Source organism: Orcinus orca, chromosome 5, assembly GCF_937001465.1.
Source record: "Orcinus orca chromosome 5, mOrcOrc1.1, whole genome shotgun sequence".
NCBI lineage: Eukaryota > Metazoa > Chordata > Mammalia > Artiodactyla > Delphinidae > Orcinus > Orcinus orca.
Genome location: NC_064563.1, coordinates 82,983,504 through 83,000,283, shown reverse-complemented (window position 1 = coordinate 83,000,283; position 16,780 = coordinate 82,983,504). Strand labels below are relative to the sequence as shown.

The 16,780-nt window shown below is 45.5% G+C and overlaps 1 protein-coding gene across 1 annotated transcript in view; it reads right to left on the bottom strand.

The window, feature by feature from the left end:
- FSTL1 (follistatin like 1) overlaps nt 1–16,780 on the bottom strand; it is a 51,340-nt gene that overhangs the window by 18,422 nt on the left and 16,138 nt on the right. The gene's annotated exons all lie outside the window — the stretch shown is intronic.

Genomic DNA, 16,780 nt, shown 5'->3' with positions numbered 1-16,780 from the left:
GAACTGTTCTCAAACCACTTGTGGTCAGACATTCGTGTTCAGACATGTGCAGCAAAACTGACAAGGCAGCGAATGGTCCCAGTCTGTGCCACTGACAATGTGGGTGTTCACAGGCACTCATCTGTCAGTGACACAGTCCTTCCCTCCTATTAATTGGTGGCAGAAAGCTAGCCCCACCTCATCTGCCACTCAGGTCAGCAGTAGTGGAGGCTGAACGAAGGAGAATGTGATTTCTTGAGCCCTTTTCTTGACTGCATGGGTAGGCAGTCACCAGTGCCTCCAGGCTTCTGCCCACTGGGGTAGCATTGGCCGTGGAAGAACCAACAAAGATGGCAGAGGCTGGGATGGGGTCGTGGGACTGGCTATAGTAAAGATGGGGGATGGAACCTAAGATTCCATCCTTCAGGCCATGTCTGCCGTGTCATGCAGAAAACTCACACCCGCAAAGCTTGTAACTGTAAAATTCTTATAGTCGGTAAATGTTTTACATCCAAGAAAAGGTCAAAGAAAGCAATAAACAAAGTGGATGTTGAGGGCTGAGAGGGTATGTCCAATACAAGTTGGTCTGCTGCCACCCGGAGGCTGCTTTGCAAACTCTAGGTTATTTTCTCTCTGAGCCAGCTTGCCCGTCATGCAGGGCTCCCATTGGTCTAGAAACCCTTGCCATGCTCACATTTCATTGGTTCACAAGCTGTTGCTAAACCCATTCTCTTTTGGATGTTGCTAAGGCGAATTCAATAAAGCTGGCAGGGAGCAAAGAAAGAGGAAGTAATTCCCAGCAGGCTGGGGGTACTGGAGAGCTGTTGTTTCCTAAACCAGTAGTGGAGATAAAATCTAGTATATTCTCCAGGCAGGGCCCTCTTGGAAACTCCCTGGGAATGGCAAGCTCTAAAAATGAAGAGGAAAAGGCTATTGCTGACCAGTGTAAAAAAAAATCTCACATAAGACTACCTTCTCCTCTCCCCCTTCATGAAACAACATGCTGAGGGCTACAGACAAATATATACCCCCAGTGAGTGTGTCACGTGAGTTAAAGACACACTACTGCATAAAAAAGCATGCTCAGACATATGCCTACACTCAAAGACACACCAGCAGACAGTCCCACAAGCCTTTACCACTTACTAGCTGTATGTCCATAATTAGTCACTTCAATTCTCTGAGCCTTGCTTTCTTCATCTGTAAAATAGAGGTAAATACCTGCCCTACCTTGTGAAGATGAAATGAGATAATATATTTGGAACTGCATCATAAACTGTAAAGCAAGCTGCTTGCTAAGTATTATTCATTTTAATGATTATAGAGTTTCCTGAAGAATAACCTGTGGCATTTACAGAGCCTATTTTCATCTTATGTTTGTTTTTTTTTTTTCTTATGTTTGTTTTTAGTGAGTATTAAAAATAAAAGCTTTTACTGATAGGTCGAACTCAACCCAAGTCATTTTTCAGAAATAATTCTCAAAAACCCATTTAAAGAAACAGATACCCTTTACATAAAATATAATGACTAATAATTGAATAGTACTATTAAAATTTACAAAGCGTTTTCATACATACAATTTCATCTTACTGTGGACAGCCCTGCAAAAACATGCGTATTATTAACCACATTTTATAGATGAGGAAACAAAATGGGAAGGTCGAGTAACTTGCCCAAGGTCCCACAGCTAAAAATGAGGAGCTAGGATTCCAACCCAGATCTTCAGACAATAGATGACTAAGCTCCTATTTATAAATGCCTGGCGCCCTGCTAAGTGAATTTCATCTTACAGGATCTTATTTAAGCTCTACGACAACACCATAAATCAGACATCATAACTATCCCCATTTTATAGATGAGGGAACTAAGCCTTAAGAGCTTAAATAAGTAGAAAGTGGCAGAGCTAGGGTTCTACCCAACCAAAGGGAAAACTATTCTTTTATATTTGATTTATTTTCATATCTATAAGATTGAAAATTAAAGAAATTATGATGGGGATTTGATTTGCATAATTAGCAAATGTCAGGAGAAAGTGCTTAAGGCTATGACAGAGTTAGATTTGATGTCCACCTCCCACCTCTGCTCCTTACTTGCCATGGTTGTGGGCAAGGTACTCTCTTTAAACCTCAGTTTCTAATGTGTAAAATGGGAACACTAATCCCTATGAGGACTGTGGGAGGGTTATATGAGATGTACTGCATGCAGCACAATGCCTGCCACACAACAGGAAGCGGCCGTTATTACAGAGGGCAACTGATTTTCATACAATTTTCCCACCGTGATGCTGTCATCACCTTGATCTGTCAAGTCCCAACCATCCTTCCTTACGCTGAATGATAATACTGAGAGCAGCACTGACCGAATGGAAAAAACCAAGGGCCTAACAACCCTGTTATCGTGTCTGAAGACCACAGAGAAATGTTAGCTAAACAGCATTCCTCTTTGCAGGTGGCACATCTGTCAATAGGGGGCAATCTCTCTCTTTGTCTTACGGAGCTTGGAGCTGCAATGCAGAAGCGCAGCTTTGGCTTCAGCAGCTCCTCCCAGCTCTGTCCTCCCAATCGAGATGTGACAAAGCGGGGTGGGAGAATGGGCGGGTGCCCTGAGGGCATCAGGACACCAAGAACCAGGGATTTGCTGACTTGGGAAAAAACATCTAACCTGAAGCCCTCACAGCACACCAGCCCCCTATTCTGCCCATTCACAGGCATGCTGTCATGTAGAAATCAATAAGGAAGAAAATTTTCTTTGTGTCATTGAAAGCCCTTCTCCAAGCCCTATGTCTTCTGGGAGCAGGGATGTCAGGAGCATCCCTGAGGCTCCTGAGAAGTTCCTCAGAGGGGTAGGTGCTCTTACCCGTCTGCTGAGTGACTGATTCTGAGTGGGGGAGAACATCTTGAGAGGGGATAAACATCGCAGGAACATGCTCAAGGTACAGGACAATGGCTGCCTGGTATGTGAATGCAGGAAGAGAGAGATGAAGTGGGGCTCGCAGGTGGCAGGGGGCGGGTCAGGCCAGGTGATCCAAGGGGCTCTCCATGGATCTGATGCACAGTGAAGACCCTGGGAAGTTTGGGACGGGGCAGGTGACATGATGAAGGTGGTGCTTTCGAATATTGCTATTGCGTCTGGTCCCTTCCAGCTTGGAAATACCGACTCAAAGTGCAGGGCAGCCTGGAGAGAGGCTGGAGACAAAAACCTGCCAGGTGTAAGGCCGCAATCTTGTGGGGGGTGACCAGGGCCTAGGGCTAGTATTAATCAGGGCACCTACAACTGAGTGAGGCTCTTCACAGATCTCTTTGTCCTCACAACGTCTGTGTAGGTTTCCATATTTTTAGTTCCATGTAACAGATAGGGAGGAATTATAAGATTCAGAAAAGCTCCGTGATGTGCAGAGTCCACATAACTAGCGAGAGCTGAGTCAGAACTGGAACACAGATCAGCCTGACCCCAGAGTCTTGATAATCCCTTACGGGGAACAGTCAAATGAGCTGCAGGGAGAGGGTACAGCTACAAGGGCTGGTACAGGGAGGAGTCACAGGCGCAGTGCAGTTCTCACAATGGAAAGAAAATTGTCTGCTTTACTACCGTAACAATTTTAGGAATTAGGTCCCAAAGCTGTATGAGAATTTCATCTAGGTAGAGATAACGACGTTGGCATCTGAATATTCTCTGGGAGCGTGAGGTCGCAGGTATATGAACCGGTTGTCTGAATATACCTGTGTGACTGAGTGGAGAGAGGGAGTGTGTTCTGGAAGTGAGGCCACCATGATATATTGAGAAAAATCAACAAAATACTTGCTCCCTATGGAGAAACACCAAGTTTCTAGCTTTATCCTCCTACATCCTCTCCTTGACTTGCTTTTATGCTGTTTTCATTATGTGCTGCAAGCCATGCTCTGGGGGTTTGGTCTCATGTTAATCTGCACACTTCAAATTCCCCTTGGTAAAAGATGACCGGGAACATTGCTGACTTTTACCAGGGAAAAACGTCCTCTCTGAGCCACTGCATGGTGATAATGATACTTTCTGTTTGAATAGCAATTTTGACGAGTCTGTAATTTTTACTGTTACTTTTATTTTCAAAACCTTTTAGGATAGGCAGGCAGGGGTTACTTCTAAGGCCCCTCCAGATGTAACATCCTGTGATAAAGAAGAAATGGAGGCTCACAGCTGTATTGACTGGTCCAAGACTTTATGGGTACAGACCTGGGTCCTGGCCCAAGGTCTCCAGACTTTATTTCCAGTCCTCTTTCCACTAAACCACTTTGCCTCTCTACAAATCAGAGCTAGAAAAGGTATTGGTCTTGGATCCAAGGTCTAAAAAAAAAAACAAAACAGAAATTATCTTTGCACTTGAAAAAGATTCTTTGCAAGCCATGGGAAAACCAGTTATTTGCAAAACCACCAGTAGAGGTGACAGGGTGTCTGAGTCTCTGGGCTGACCAGCACTAAGCCTGAACATAAAATATGCTTTGAATGTTTAAAAGAAGTCTTCTGAAGTAAAACAATTTCTGGAAGAACAGTGTGCTTTGGCAGGGGAGGAAGCTTATAAGCAAAGCCATAAAACCGTCAGCTTAATATACCATCAACATTTCACTAATGTGAACTGGGTTGGCTCTGTCCCCTCCATCCCTTTTCTCCTTCCCAACTTTCTTTTTGAAAAAAACAGCCCTACGTATGCCAAGGTGGAATTTTGGCTCCCCTTGCCACTATTCTGTGACAGAGCGGCTTTGCTGACATGAGAAAGGCTCTCCTTGCTTTGCCAGAATTAGTCATGGAAACTTCACAGGAACACCAGGGCCCCTCAGATATGCTGAGCACCAGAGCTGGGGACAAAGGAATTCACAGAACTGGGGAGAGCAGGAGACCTGGGTGGGGCACAGGCTGGGACGGCCGTTCTGGAATGGAACCCAGTAGCACAGGCTTGAGAAAGCCAGGAAGAAAGCAAGGCCACTCAGGACCCTGAAATATGGCTGGAGCATCATGTGACCTTGCTCAATTCTCTGATTCTTTTTCTCTGAAGAGTGTGTTGCTGCGTCCTACATATTCCAGGAAAGAGGAGGAAGGAGTGACTTCTAGCAGTTGCTCTGATGTGCTTGGCAATAGGCACTGTGTTTGTCCCTCCCTTGTGGGTGCTCACAGCCAATCCCTCATCTTAAGGTTTAGGCACCAGGGCCAGACCCAGGTTTTGTGGGGCCTGAAGCTTAAACAAGTTGAGGGGCCTCCCCTTAAGAAAAAGAATACACCACTATGACTGCAAAATTGGGCACAGGGCTTTGGAAGTGGGCCTTACAAGTAAAAGGACCGAAAATGAAGCTTAATTAGCTTCTCAGTCAATCTGACTCACCATAAACAAGAACGCTTTGAGGCCTTTAGTCTGTTAGTCAGAGCCCTATTTAATATTTTATGCACACAAAGTGTATCTCAAGTAGACTAAACGCCTGCACATTTTGGCTTCCCACAGACTCACCACATTGTCTTGCCAGAGAAAAATGCTCAGTAAACGTTTTTTACATTAAATGTCATTTGGGCTTCTTCAGGTTGGTGTCAGTGTCAGTGGCCAGCGACAATGCACTCAGGATGTTTGGGGTAAGGCATGGCTAAGCTTCATGATATCAAAATAAGGGCTGCAACACCCCCAAGAGGATTAGCCTTAAGATTAAAAAAAAAAAAAAACCTCTATTATGGATCTGTCATTCAAGAATTATCTATTTTTTCATTGTATTAATTTCTATGTTCAGCCTCTATCATAGCTTACAGGATAGCACATTTTCTACTCATTATGTGGTAATGTGTGCCTGGAAATGCCTACTTTCAAATTTCAAATGGGACAAAGCTGTTTACCTTAACCACTGTCTTTGTTATTTTACAGATTCTGTCACGTTCTCCTAAGTGCTGGCCCTGTCACACAAGGATCTACACTGCCATCTTCATATGGAAGCCCTTTCACCTTCCCAGCTGCTCATCTGCCGTCTCTGGAATGCCTCCCCCTCCATATGTTAGGACTTTTTGGAGGTGGCCCAGATACAGCATGGCAGACTGGATGCTTGGTTTCTATATAATGCTAAGTTCAGTTTTCTGCAATGGTCTTGTCCAGTCATAGCATAAACAAATAGTGGCATTTAGTAAGCACAGAGTTAGCAATATGTTAGGCCCTTTCACATGGACTGAAAATAATCTCACAAGGGTCTATGAGGGTGGAGTATTCATCCCTGTTGGCAGTGAGGAGGCTGTAACTCTGAGCTGTGTGTGAGGTAGGTAGGCATTTCTGCTCCCATGCCTTCAGGTCATGGTCCACAGCAATGAGCTGGGTGTCTTCCTGTGGAGTGCCATGCTATCTCCCCAACTCAGGCACATGCAATGACGCCACTCTGACAGGGGCTATTGGGCTCCCCAGTATCTGTCAATAGTCTTCAGAGTGACCCCTGGGAATTCCCAAGATAGCGTGGCAGTCTTCCTAAAGGGTGCTTTTTGTAAGTTCCCTGGTTTCACAATTTCACCCTTCAGTTTCATCAGAACCCTGAATGGAAACTTTTAAGCCAGACCACTCTCCACCCTGAATTAGTCTGTTGGGTGTGAGCATGGTATTCATTTTCTGTTTTCCAACCATCTGCCTGAGACTTGTCCATTTTAAAGGACAAAGTAGAGGGTATGGATAGTCCTCTAGGCTTCTTCAGTGAAAGCCAAAGCAAGGAGTTTAAACCTCTCAGAAAGCGTATTTGATAATGCCTATAACAACAAACAAGAAGGATAACAGGGGCTTCCCTGGTGGCGCAGTGGTTAAGATTCTGCCTGCCAATGCAGGGGACACAGGTTCGAGCCCTGGTCTGGGAAGATCCCACATGCCGTGGAGCAACTAAGCCCGTGCACCGTAACTACTGAGCCTGCACTCTAGAGCCCGTAAGCCACGACTACTGAGCCCGCGTGCTACAACTACTGAAGCCTGCGTGCCTAGAGCCCATGCTGTGCAATGACAAGCCACCGCAATAAGAAGCCCATGCACCGCAACGAAGAGTAGCCCCTGCTCGCCGCACCTAGAGAAAGCCTGCGCACAGCAACAAAGACCCAACATAGCCAAAAATAAATAAATAAAATAAATAAATTTATTTAAAAAAAAAGAAAAAAGGATAACAGCCTGTGACTAGCATGGTACAAGTCCTGTGGCATATACTCTAAAAGAGTACAGGATGTGGCCTCTGCCTTCACAGAAGTTTCTAACGTAGTCCGGGAGATGAAACTAACACACACAGACCAATGCAGTCCTGAAGTCAATGGGGCTGACCTTAGGAGATGGGTTTCATGGACGAGGTGGGACTCGTCCTGAAGAATGGTAGGATCTGGACAGAAAATCTGTAAGTTTCTGAGCAGGAGGGTTTTTTTTTTTTTTTTTTTTTGCGGTACGCAGGCCTCTCACTGTTGTGGCCTCTCCCGTTGCGGAGCACAGGCTCCGGACGTGCAGGCTCAGCGGCCATGGCTCACGGGCCCAGCCACTCCACGGCATGTGGATCTTCCCGGACCAGGGCTCGAACCCGTGTCCCCTACATCGGCAGGCGGACTCTCAACCACTGCGCCACCAGGGAAGCCCTAGCAGGAGGGTTTTAAGAACAGTTGGGTGGTGGTATGTGGGAAGAAATAGGTCAGGAGGAATTGGGGGCACAAGGAAACCAGCTAGAAAGAGTCTGGGGTGATAAGTGTCATGGAAGGTAGTGACATGGATTCAGAGAAAGGAAGAAATCCAAGAGCAATCTCTAAAGAACAAGGCGATCTGGCAACATACCAGACAGAAGAGAGGAAGGAGAAAATCCAGGGAGCTGCCAAGATCTTTGGCTTTGAAGGCCTGGAAGGCTGCTGGTGTGTCTGTCAGAGTGGAGCCCTGGGAAGGGGCTGAATGAAAGAGGGGCAGGCAATGATGAGTCAGTTATGGACATTAGTCTAAAGGGACAGTAAAACATCCCACTAAGTTGAAAATAAAGGATTGGAGGTGCACATCTGGACATCATCTGTGTAGATGATGAGAACAAATGAGCTCAGGAGGAAAGGGTGGGAATGGAGGGCTGAGGGCAACTGAGACAAAGGGACAAGATGAGCACAGACAGCAGCAGAAAGGAAGGCAGGTTGCCCATGGGGTCCTTGTGCAAATCAGAAAAAGTGTCTTCCCCTTTGGGCAGATGCAACACCGGGCCAGGTTACAGGGCTTGGCAAGCAGAGTGCAGGTTGGATTTCAGCCCCCCTCACCTCCTTGTGCAGTGAAAAGCCTGCACAACTGTATGAGGGCTGTGAAGGCGGACCAGCCAAGAAAGCAGAGTAGGCACATTCAGAAAACTGGGAGCAAAACCAGGAAGTCTAGAGAGCTCCTAGAAATGGAAGATGAATGGCACTGCATGCGAAATGCTTTGGCAAACATTGGGAAGTAGGCAAAAAAAAAAACCCACAAAGAAACTTTTAAACCTCTGCTAAAACCTGAATCAGTAACCCAGGCGTCAGACCAGGCAGAGGCAGTGAGGTCCTATGTAAAGAGAATTGGTGCAAGAGCCTGGAGAGAGGCCTTGGACATGTCTCTGCTTCTAACACACTGTGTGACTTAGGGCAAGGTGCTTGACCTCTCTGGGCCTCAGATTCCCCATCTATAAAATGTAAGTGTTGTTGATGATGCCAAAGTCCCTTAAACTGTTAGAATTCTCTTACCTAGGAAGCACAGGAATTTACCATTTCAGATGTTCCTGAATATCAAACTTTAATCTCCCAAGGAAACTAACCTAAACTAAACTAAAGATGTTGGTTATGTATAGACCCTCTTGAGGGTGTTTCACGGTTTTTGCTGGGCTTTGGTGGGGGAATTAAAGTTGGATTTCATAGTCAAAGGATTTTCATAAGCAATGCTTTTTCATTCCCTCCTGGATCATGGCAGAGGAAATCAGGGGAGCAGTAATGGGACCCCAACTGAGTGGCCTGATTTCACTCTTAACTGGTTGGAACCCTCTACTCCCCTAGAATGCCATTAATAACATTTTTATTCTATTTGTGTTTGCCTTGAAAGAAAAAAAAAGGAAGAAAAGAAGGGAGAGAATGGCTAAAGGAAATTCACATGAGATTCACAATTCTTCATTCCTGCCAAGAACCTGTCACTGAAGTATGTCTGGGACTGCCAGGACTTACATTTACTCAGCATTCATGCTCTAATTATTTCCACATGTAGTTCAAGGAAAATGGTTGATTAAAGGTTAAAAAAAAAAACCCCACACACCTAAGTCCCAATTCCCTCAACTAAAGAAGGGAGACAGCTCTAGGGCAGCTGTGGAAGAGTTCTGAGAGCCAGTTTTAGAAGTGTCCCCTGCAGTGCTGGCCACATCTGGACCAACATCCCCACACATTCCCGGCACTCCTTCCCGAGCAAGCCAACCCTCCACCTCCCCAGGCTTCCCAAGCCCTGAACAAAAGAGAATTCACATTCTTTGGACTTCTGAGTGGAATATAGGATTTATTCCCCTGCTTTGGTGGAAGGCAGAAGAGACATGAATACAGGCTAAGAGCTACAAGTTCTCCTCACCAGCCCTTTTGGCCTGGGCTCTTCTCAATTTAGGTAGCTCCTGATATCACATAACTCCTAAGGAAGGAATCCAATGTGGCAGAGAACTTGGGTACCTTCCCTGAACTGGGGAATAACCATTTGTGGCTCCTTTCCATCATCCCAGTTTGCACATGGCTCTCCCTAAAACTGAAAGGCAATCCACTACTCTCCAAGGTGGTTCACATGATCTGGCACCAGTGCCAACACTGTCACCTACTTGGCCACATTTAACCAGGTCTTTGGCACGTGGCTCAGTCTTCTTCCTCTCTTCTGGGTGACTTCATTGTTTACTTGGCCTTCTCACCTCCAGGAATCCTCATTTCTCAGGTCCTCTGGCTATAGGCACTTCAGGAGGTGTCTGTGAGTAGAGCAGGTGGCCAAAGCAGACTAAAGTAAAGGGTATGGGGCACCTGAGGTACTACGTTTGAAAAGAAAACTCATTACCCTTTGAAAATGTCAGCACCATGAGGTATCGTTATCTGCTTCTTTAACCTTCAGATGGGCAAAGAACGTCCCACAGGACCAGCTAAAAAAATAATGTCACCGGGCTTCCCTGGTGGCGCAGTGGTTGAGAGTCCACCTGCCGATGCAGGGGACACGGGTTCGTGTCCCGGTCTGGGAAGATCCCACATGCCGCGGAGCGGCTGGGCCCGTGAGCCATGGCCGTTGAGCCTGTGCGTCCGGAGCCTGTGCTCCGCAACGGGAGAGGCCACAACAGTGAGAGGGGAAGTCTGATTTATCGTCTGGATTGCCCCAATTCTTCCTGTCCTTCAAAGCTTAGCTCAAGTTACACCACTCCATCCTCAGTGACTTTTTCCTTTTGATTGGTATGAATTCCTCCTTCCTTCTCTGAACGTTCATTCCTCTCTGTATGAACTCCTTTTGATCACTTTTAAAAACTTTTAATTGTGCAGATTTTGTCTTCCCAGCTGAACTGTAAGTTCCTAAAGGACAAGGATTATGATTTAGAGTCCTGTCACAGGTCCTGGCATAGCACCCTGTGACACTCAGTCAACCTTCGTTCAAAGTATGAAAGGGGGACTGAACCCCACTGCCCTAAGGACTTGGAGCAGGGGCAGAAAGCCAGCCCCTGTGCCAGCTTCCCTCCTGGGGCTGCCCCCTTCCAGGACCAGTCTTTTTGGGGAAATAGGATCAAGACCCAACTCTTCCACCAGGCCATAAATATTTAGCTTGGAATTTCACTAATTAGAGATTGCCTTAGACCCACAGAAAGACATTGGGGTGCGCGTGTATGTGTGTTTTGATAAAGTGGACAGGAGAACAATGGGGGACTGAAATGACTTTCAGACATGTCCTTGTTCACAATTAATGTATAACCTAGCTGATAGGCTGAGGGAATGAGAATTTGGTGGAGGGAGGGAGGGTGGAAGATGAGGTGATGCGGGAATATGAGGTCCCTCAGGGAGGGCAAAATTGGGTGGGACTTCAGAGTGTAGCGTACAGGCCACCCAAGAGCAGCCCAACAAGGTGGCCTATAAAAGGGAGAAGTGGACATGAAGAGAAGCACGTGAGAAGAGGCCAAGAGAAATTGTGCAAATGGGCTTATTATCAAGGCAGCTGTTTTGTGTTACCTCTTCTCAGGAACCCCACCCGACACTGCCCTATGAGGTAGAAGGAAGGCAAGATAGTCAGTGTTCCTACATGAGAAAAAGAGGCTTCTTGCCTTGTTCTACCCTTCCTCCAGTCTGAGAATCTCTCTAGCCACTCCCCTCTGGCTCATCCACTAGGCTGACCTTGCAGTGGGCTGGAATACACTAAAATGAGTTGCCAGGGCAGGGCAAAGACTTAGCTGTGCCCGAGTGATTTATTTCCCCTGGTGCTTGGGGAAAAGGAATTGTGATGTCCAACCAAGAGCTGAGACCATTTGACAGAATGGAGCGGGCAAGAGGGTGGGGGGAAAGCCAAGAAGGCAGGGTTGACTGGAACAAAATAGAACAGAGAGACCCAGAGACCCAGCATAGCAGAGCAGCCTAAGTCTCCTCTTTAAAGACATAGACAAAGCCCTGGGAATCTTTTGGGGTAGTGTAGCTGAAAAGCATCTGTCAAGTTTGCAGCATCCTGGCAATTATTCTCCAGCCCAGGGAATGCAGAAGGGGTTAAAACCCAGCAAGAAACTCTGGACTAAATGAAGTCTCCATATGTGTGGCTCGGTATGGTTCTAGGAGAAATAGACAGATGTAATTAGAAGTGCTCAGACATTGTGTTGTCATGGCAACTGCCAGACAGGGGCAGGGGGAGGGGGGCACTGGGGGGGAAGTAGGGGGAAAACCTGGAGTCTGAGGAATACAATCTTCCAACGAAATGCCAGAGGCAGGTGGCGGTCATCACCCTCAGGCTCCACAAGCAGGGTCTGTTTCTCTAGCCTACCCACTCCCAGACTCTTGAGGACTCTCCCTACCCAGTTCCTCCTCACTTCCCACCGGCCGGGTACATACCCAGAGCAATTCCACATGCAAATGAAGGGCTACATTCAGATGGCATCCAAAGGAAGTTGATTCTTGGGGAAGAGTTTGTGCAGGTGATATTGTTCTCTGGGTGGTCTCTGGCCCCAGGAGCTTTCTGGATCTGAGTCTGAGGACCAGTGAAGGAAGCTGCAGGCTTAATTTATATATCACTATGGAGCCTAGCTCCTCTATGAGGGGGATGCTGGATGAGTGCTGAGGGCAAGTAGGGGTATGTGAGCTTGAGTGGGGGAACACATGCTCATAGTAGGACTATGATACATTTTATCAGCCAAACTGGGACATTTCTGAGAGTAAAAGGGGGAACTTTCAAATAGATTACTTGGACAACAGGCAAAAACTGTGACACATGGTCACCTTAATTATTAGGCTGCCCAAGTGGAAAATGCTTATTTTCATTTTATAATGTGGGAATTCTTACCTGGTGTCTATGAGACCCTAGAAACCCAGCTATAGATTTTGGTACTCGGTTTTCCTAGGGCATAACCTAGGAAAGATGAAAAACCCAAAGAAAGTACTATTTTGGGCCTGAGCTGCCTCTTGTAGCTTTAATCTCCTTTGATTCAACTGCCACATGAGGATATTCATGGGGTTCTGCTGCTGCAAAGCTGGGGAACCTGGGCAGATGAGACCATTGTTACTTCAAAATCTCTGTCATTACAAATCCTTCTAACTACTTCTCTAAAGAGACAATCATTAATTTCACGCATCGTTGCCAAAGGGAGGCAGTCCTAATGAATTTACAGCAATAATGTGGTCAATGGAGTGGGATCATTCCACAGCAGTGAGACCTAATAAATCTCCCCCTGAAGAGGGGAGGTTTCCAAAGGTGCATTCTTAAATATTCCTTAACAACAGAACCAAAAGCAGCGGCTCAGGGATCCTCTGGTCACAAAACCCAGCGAAAGGTCAGACTCTCCCAAGCAACCAGCAGAAATGACTGTATTTTAGGTATAATACAGCCAGCCTAGAAATTATGAGCATGTGGTCCAGCCACAACCTCAGTTACAAAATTGTAGGATGTTTAAAGGGTAAGGCCACCCAGGGTGCATCCCCTAGTATTTTCTCAGGGACTCTGGAAATCACAGCCATCTGGTCAGAGTTCCTGGCAGTTACTTAGCAATCATGGCTGGTCGCAGCCCTCTCCTCTCAACCCTGGTTCAAGGTTGGCAGCCACTGGGGCCAATGTGCCTTATTTACCTGGACCTATACCCCGACAGGTTCTGGAAAATGGGGCTCAAAATCTCTGAGCTTAATGTAGAGCTTCCCCAAGATTTTTGGGTGGCAATTATGACCCTTAATCATCAATTAACACTGCTGCTCTCTGCTGGGCAGGAGTGTCAGGAAATTCCAGCACCCACTGCATGTTTCCTGGGTTTTAATAGTCCAGTTTAGAGGAATGTTAATCTTTCTGGAATGAATTAAGAATTACATAAAATCAATCCTTTTGAAAAAAGCTACACTCCAAACACAATTTAATCTGCACTTCCTTATCATTGTCCAGAGTGGAACTGGACAAAACCTATTTTGGAGAAAGTCAGCAAAATATGGAATAATCAAGCAACAAAATACCAAACATCATGCTAGATGCTAGGGACTCAAGGAACAATAAAGCATAGTCCACGTCCCTAAGCTGGTGACCGTTCAGATGAGAAGACGGAATTTTAAATAACAGAACAACACAATCTAATAAGAGCTAAGTCAAGACAATGTGTGGCTAAATGCAACATATGGTTAGGTGACAACTGTCTAGAGCAGTGCTGTCCAACAGAAATATAACACCAGGCTCATAAATGAGTTAAAATTTTCTAGTAGCCATATTTTAAAAAGCCAAATGAAACAGATAAAATTATTCTAATAATTTGTTTTATTAAGCCAATATAGCCAAAAGATTACCATTTCAGCATGTAATAATTATTAATGAGACATTTTACACTCCTTTTTTTCATACTAAATCTTTGAAATCCGGCATGTATTTTATACTTACAGCACATCTTAATGGGACTGGCCACATTTCAAGTGCTCAAGAGCCAACCTGTGGCTACTGCTTTTCCTACTGAACAGCACAGTTCTAAACAGTAAGTTCTGAGTTCTGACATTACTGAGAGCTGAATCAAGGAGGAGAGTTTAGATAGAGAGATTAAGACTTTAACTGGGAATGTTTTAGAAGTGGTGTGTATTACAGAAGTCAACAGATATTATCTGATCCCGCGGGGAAGGCAGCATGCTGGGCTGCGTCTGAGACCAGGAAACTGAAAGAGTACCTAGTCCTTTGAAAATGGACAGGCATCCTGGGCGCTTAAGCCTAATTCTGACTCAGCTTTCAATGCCTGTGGACAAGGCACTTCACCCTTCTGGTCTCCTCTATAAGGAAGATAAAATGTTGGCTACCTCCTATTTTAGGACTGTATGGCTTATCTCATGAAACAGTGTTAAAGGGCTAATTAAACTACATATTTTGAGCCTTCTCTTAACTACTTAAATACGCTTTTTTTTTTTTTTGCATAGAAGTCCATGGAGAACTTTCGCAATGAGGTGGATATTTCTCAAAACTCTTTTTTTCATTTTTCTGCTCTACTGATATATTTACTCTGTTGCCGTCAGCTTTCAATAATATCACACACACACACACACACACACACTTTTAGTGCCTTGAGATTAAAGTCAATGAAAACATGCACATTCTATTCTTCTTGAGATACTCCTGCCTTGCATTCTTTCCTTGGAGCAGTTGGGAAGCCACAGCTTGTGGGGGAAGGAGCTGCAAAACCTACTTGTGCTGGCCAATCAGGCCTTAGCTGACAGGAGGCCCACTAGTGGGAATGTGCCAGGTATCCTGCTCCATTGTAGCAAACTCCCTATTTTTGCAGAGATTAAAATCCTGTGAGACCCTTAAGCTATACCAACAATGCACAAAGACCTCCTTTTCTGTTCATTTTGTTTTCCCTAAGGGCTGCATTAGAAACCCTACCCCAAACCCACTAGCTCAGTAACTACACACAGATTATCATTTGTGGTAAAAACATTCCCAAGTATTATGTGGCGGTATAGTTCTTAAAGCTCTGTTCTCCTTCATTTTTAACTGACTGAACACGAGAGAAATGCCACACACTGAACTGACTTCACTGAAAAGTAGAGCAAGATGCAGCGGAAGTCGGGAACGTGGTCTGTGGGTCAATGGCAGGAGAGTTTAGAGAGTAAAACTGCAGATAAGGGGCTGGTCTGTTCCCTGGGACTCCACTCACTACTGGTCACTGTGCCTCTGGTGGAACTTTCACCAGGAGAGAAGACTTCTCTGAGATCTAATGTGGAAATCCAGAGACATTGTTTTACCCATACTGGGGACATCACAGGTGCCATTCAAATGAAACAGAAGAAAGAACAAAAGCAGGAAGCCTCCCGAAAAGTAAAGGTCTCAGCAAATGGTGAGGTCAGAAGACAAACCGACCAGAGGCCTTGGGGCAAAGAATCACTGATAACAGAATTTAATGCTTTATTTTACATTCCTTGGGACATTTGCTTACTCTGGGAATGAGGCCCAGTTAAATCAGAATTGCTGATCATGGAAAGAAAGAATAAAAATATTTACTATTCAGCTAGTGTCTGCGTAAATTCCAACTTTACCTGGACCTGAGAGAATCAGAATCCAGGTTTCAGACTAAGCAAGCCCAGCATTACTACCACGTCCAAGGTTAAGCAAAGTGTTGATGGACACGTGCTATCAACCACCTTCCCAGGTGCACAATATACTTGCAGAATCTGGCACAGAAATGATTGAGGTGGGCAGGATACTATGTATCTTCTCATACTGCAGATGAGATATTTGAGTGCATTGATCAATACATTTGGCCAGTGGATTAATTCCACAGATTACTTACTGAGTACCTACTATATGCTAAGCTCAGTTCTAGGTGCTGGGGATTCATTGGTAAAGGAGAAAGAAGGGCTCTGTCCTGAAGGAGTACATATTCTAGAGCGAGGACAGTGAGTAAACCCAAATAACAAGATCATTTCAGATTGTGATGAATGTTTAGAAGAATATAGAGTATGTTTGACAGAGAAATCTGGGAGAGAGGTCACCACTTAGATCGAGTGGTTAGGAAACACTCTTTCGAGCTGAGACCTGAGGGATGAATGGAGCAATTCAGACAGAAGGAAAGTGTGAAGGTTCTGAAGCAGGGTGGAATTTGTCATGTTCCTGGACCAGAAGAAAGGTCACTGTGGCTGTGACACAGGGCCCAACAGGGAGAGCAGTGAGAGGTGAGCTAGAAAAAGCAAGCAAGGGCTTGAGCATGTAGGGCCCTGTAGGCACGGGTAAGAAGTTTATATTTTATTCTTAATGAGATGAGGGCTAGTGGAGGGTTTTACATAGAAGAGTGATGTGATTATATAAGTGCTTTATGAAGATCGCTCAGGTTGCTGTTCAGAGAAGTAGATGGAGAAAGCTAGAGGGCAAAGGGGTAGAGCAGCTAGGATGCTACTGCAGTAGCCCAAGTACAAAATGATGGCGGCATGGACTAAGGTGGTAGTGATGGAGACAGAACAGTCAATAGAGAGGTGATATACTCTGACAGCAGAGCCGACAGAATTTGCTGATGGACTGAGTGGGTACAGATGGGGCAAGTGAAAAATCAAAAAGAAGATTCCTGGATACTTCAAGCTGATAATAAAAGACCCCAGCCAGTTCTAGGTAGATATAGACATGGACACGCCAGTGGTCCAGTCTAGAGTCAGGCTCAGAAGAATC